The 4,974-nt window shown below is 40.4% G+C and overlaps 1 pseudogene; it reads right to left on the reverse strand.

The window, feature by feature from the left end:
- Positions 1–4,974, reverse strand: part of LOC112070722 (1-phosphatidylinositol 4,5-bisphosphate phosphodiesterase zeta-1-like) — a 65,069-nt pseudogene that overhangs the window by 33,776 nt on the left and 26,319 nt on the right.

Consider the following 4,974-nt stretch of genomic DNA (forward strand, 5'->3'; position numbering starts at 1 on the left):
AAAGAGAGGATCTGACGTATAGGTACAAGAGAAAGAGACAACGTGTGCCTTCATTTCTCGAGAGGAGAGAAAGAAAAGAAGAGAAAGGAAGAGAGATTAGAGAGAAGCCAAGATTTTCAAAATGTATCATAATGAACAGAGCATGGTCAAATAAATAATCAGGAATAGAATGTCAGTTGGGCTTGTTTCCATAGCCCGGAATATTAAGAGTTGGAAAGCAAAGCAGGTTCTGGGACAGGTAGGGGTTTCCCATAACCGCGAAGGCAGAAAACAGTTGAGAACTGGGACAGCAGCAAGGCGCAGGTGGACTGGGGACCAGCAGGCAGTCATCATGCCCCCGGTAGTGCCTGACGTATGGTCCCTAGTGGCTCAGGTTCCTCCAAGAGGAGAAGAAAGAAAGAAGAGAAGGAGAAAGAATTAGGAGAAGAGCAATACTTAAATTCACACAGGGACAACGTGGAATACGACAGGAGAGGTTACTCCAGATAATAACCAACTGACCCAGCGCCCCCCGACAACATAAAACCTAACTGCCAGCATAAAAATACTGGAGGGCCTTGAAGACAGGAAGGGGTCAGGAGACACTGTGGCCCCAATCCCGATGAATACCCCGGACAGGGCCAAACAGGAAGGATATACCCCAGCCCAGCTTTGCAAAGCAAACAAGCCCCCGCACCACGCTGAAGGGGATTAACATTCACGCACCAACTTACAATCCTCAGAACCAAGGCCCGAGTATACGCGCCAAGATCTCCTCCACACACAGCAGCCAATACCTGGTTATAAGGGGGTGCTGGGGGGTTCCAAATCTCAACAGTCTCTTTTCATTCCAATCTCAACAGTCCTCCTTTTCATTCAAATCTCAACAGTCTCTTTTCATTCAAATCTCAAACAGTCTGCTTTTCATTCAAATCTCCAACAAGTCCCTCTTTCAATTCAAATCTCAACATGTCCTCTTTTCATTCAAATCTCAACAGTCTCTTTTTCATTCAAATCTCTCAAACCAGTCTCTTTTCACCTTCAAAATCTCACAGTCTCTTTTCATTCAAATTCAACAGTCTCTTTCATTCAAATCTCAACAGTCTCTTTTCATATCAAATCCTAACAGTCTCTTTTCATTCAATCTCAATAGTCTCTTTTTCATTCAAATCTCAACAGTCTCTTTTCATTCAAATCTCACAGTCTCTTTTCATTCAAATCTCAAAGTCTCGTTTTTCAATTCAAAATCTCAACAGTCTCTTTTCATTCAAATCTCAACAGTCTCTTTTATTCAAATCTCAACAGTCTCTTTTCATTCAAATCTCAACAGTCCCCTGCTTTTTATTCCAATCTCAACAGTCCTCTTTTCATTCCAATCTCAACACCTTATCGATCTCAAAGTCTCTTTTCATGTCCAATCTCAACAGTCTCTTTTCATTCCAATCTCAACAGTCTCTTTTCATTCCAATCTCACAGTCTCTTTTCATTCAATCTCAACAGTCTCTTTTCATTCCAATCTCAACAGTCTCTTTTCATTCCAATCTCAACAGTCTCTTTTCATTCCAAATCTCAACAGTCTCTTTTCATTTCAAATCTCAACAGTCTCTTTTCATTCAAATCTCAACAGTCTCTTTTTATTTCAAATCTCAACAGTCTCTTTCATTCAATCTCAACAGTCTCTTTTCATTCAAATCTCAACAGTCTCTTTTCATTTCAAATCTTCAACAGTCTCTTTTCATTCAAATCTCAAACAGTCTCTTTTCATTCCAATCTCAACAGTCTCTTTGTTCATTCCAATCTCAACAGTCTCTTTTCAATTCCCAATCTCAACAGTCTCTTTTCATTCAAATCTCAACAGTCCTCTTTTCATTCAAATCTCAACAGTCTCTTTTCATTCAAATCTCAACAGTCTCTTTTCATTCAATTCAACAGTCTCTTTTTATTCAAATCTCAACAGTTCTTTCATCTCACAATCTCATTTTTATTCAATCTCAACAGTCTCTTTTCATTCAAATCTCAACAGTCTCTTTTTATTCAAATCTCAACAGTCTCTTTTTATTCAAATCTCAACAGTCTCTTTTCCATTCAAATCTCAAAAGTCTCTTTTCATTCAAATCTCAACAGTCTCTTTTCATTCCAATCTCAACAGTCTCTTTTCATTCCAATCTCAACAGTCTCTTTTCTTCCAATCTCAACAGTCTCTTTTCATTCAATCTCAACAGTCTCTTTTCATTCAAATCTCAACAGTCTCTTTTCATTCAAATCTCAACAGTCTCTTTTCATTCAAATCTCAACAGTCTCTTTTCATTCAAATTCTCAATAGTCTCTTTTCATTCAAATCTCAACAGTCTCTTTTCATTCAAATCTCAAACAGTCTCTTTTCATTCCAATCTCAACCCGTCTTTTTTCCTTTTCACTAGCAGTATGAATATGAGACACTCAACTCCTGTTTTTACTGCTGCTGTGTTCAACATTTCATACATTGCTAGATATCTCCCCCCCCCCCCCCCGCCCCCCCCATGTGCAGTTTGAAACACTAATTTGGTAAGTCTTCCAAGGTACAAAACCTGAGGTCTTGACCAGCTTGTGAGCCTTCTTCTCCCCCAGAGAGCTGTTCTCATAGTACTGCTGGTGTTCTCTGGCATGGCTGAAGCTGTGGAACTTCACCGACTTGGTGTAGACCACCAGGTTAGATAGAGACTCAGCAACTACTGCTGCCTTCTTCCTCTTCTGTGGAGGGAGGGAGGGAAAGAGACAGAGACAGAGAGACAGAGAAAGAGAGAGAGAGGTTAAGGTTGTGGCTAGGGTTAGGGTTGAGCTGGGGATTGGAAATGAAGCTCTAGGGTTAGAGTTAGGATTAAGGTTAGGGACAGGACAATCTCTGCATATGTCTAACCTCACTGACCGTGCTTTAGTGCTAGTGTTTATAGGGAGATGTACAGGAACAGTTTCTCTGTGTCCTCTAATCTAGTATACCAGTGTACAATACCTGATATCATACCTCATTAAGAACCCTGACTTACTTTCTTCCCTGACCGTTTCAATTTGGAATGGTGCTTTGTTTTGAGATTAGGCTCCTCTTCCTCATCCTCATCGTCATCCTCTTCCTCACTGTCTTCCCCCTCCGAGTCTCTCTCTCTCCTGTCCTCTGAGTCTCTCTCTCTCCTGTCCTCTGAGGCTCTCTCTCTCCTGTCCTCTGAGTCTCTCTCTCTCCTGTCCTCTGAGTTTCTCTCCCTCCTGTCCTCTGAGTCTCTCTCTCTCCTATCCTCTGTCTCTGGCTCACTCTGAGGACTGAGTTTTTTGTTCTTAATCAGGATTTTATATTTCAGCTCCTGTCAACCCAGAGACAAAATCCACATATCTGATCTGTCTCAGCGGGAAACAGACAGTCAAGAAAACGTTTCACAAAGAAAATGTTTAAGTTTCCGGTTCCAGTGGCATGCTTTGATACGCATGGCCTTATCGTGGCTTTCTTTAGCTGACAATGAATTAATGGACTTGTTTTCTACCGATTGTAAATAGTAAACACCATATTAAGGTGTGGGACATTCATCGTATGACAAGAAAAAACAAGCAGGTCTATTTCACTTTAGCAGATGACATGATCTGGCCAACCACAATTCACCTGAAGCTGGAGTCTCATATCTACCGCACTGATTTTAAGCATCAGCTGTCAGAGCAGCTAACCGATCATTGCATCTGTACACAGCCCATCTGTAAATAGCCCATCCTACTACCTCATCCCCATACTGTATTTATTATTTTTTGCTCCTTTGCACCCCAGTATCTCTACTTGCACATTCATCTTCTGCGCATCTATCACTCCAGTGTTTAATTGCTAAATTGTAATTATTTCCCCACTATGGCCTATTTATTGCCTTACCTCCCTAATCTTACTACATTTGCACACATTGTATATAGACTTTTCTATTGTATTATTGACTGTATGTTTGTTTATTCCATGTGTAACTCTGTGTTGTTGTTGTTTGTGTCTCACTGCTTTGCTTTATCTTGGCCAGGTCGCAGTTGTAAATTAGAACTTGTTCTCAACTGGCCTACCTGGTTAAATAAAGGTTAAATAAAAAATATATTTTTTAAATAAACCTGTGGGAATATATAAACCATTTTTCTGATAATAAATTCTGCCAATGGATTAAGAGCTAGTGCTCCTGCAGCTACAAGTGTCTATTTGACTGTTTACATTCTGTAATATTTACTTGTTTCTTTCTTTTTTCTTCATTACCCACCGTAACATCAAGTCTACTAACTAAACTATGAAGGTCTGAAAATGGTTCCTTATTATTGGACGCTGGAACGTTTTCATATCAAGACAGCTGGAACGTTTTCAATATCAAGACAGCTGGAACGTTTTCAATATCAAGACAGCTGGAAGTTTTCCATTATCAGACAGCTGGAGCGTTTTCAGTATCAAGAACCAGCTGGAAGTTTTCAATATCAAGACAGCTGGAGCGTTTTCAATATCAAGACAGCTGGAGCGTTTTCAAATATCAAGACAGCGGGGCGTTTTTCAAATAACAGCTGGAGTTTTAATATAAAGACAGCTGGCGTTTTCAATATCAAGACAGCTGGAACGTTTTCAATATCAAGACAGCTGGAACGTTTTCATATCAAACAGCTGGAGCGTTTTCAATATCAAGACAGCTGGAGCGTTTTCAATATCAAGACAGTTGAGGCAATTTTAGTCTTTCAAATTCCAAGAAGAGAATAGATATCGTTGCCGTTGTTTTTTTAGAAAGGATGTTATATTAATGATGTCATTGTTATTATTAGCCAGCGGCTTGCTTCTTGACGCTAAGCAAGGTTGGTCCTGGTCGGTCCTTGGATGGGAGACAGATGCTGCTGGAAGTGGTGTTGGAGCCCAGTAGGAGGCACCCTTTCCTCTGGTCTACAAAAATATCCCAATGCCCCAGGGCAGTGATTGGGGACATTTGCTGGTAGTGTTCTGTCTTTCAGATGGGATGTTAAACAAGTGCT

The sequence above is a fragment of the Salvelinus sp. IW2-2015 genome, unplaced genomic scaffold (assembly GCF_002910315.2).
Source record: "Salvelinus sp. IW2-2015 unplaced genomic scaffold, ASM291031v2 Un_scaffold1405, whole genome shotgun sequence".
Classification (NCBI taxonomy): Eukaryota; Metazoa; Chordata; class Actinopteri; order Salmoniformes; family Salmonidae; genus Salvelinus; species Salvelinus sp. IW2-2015.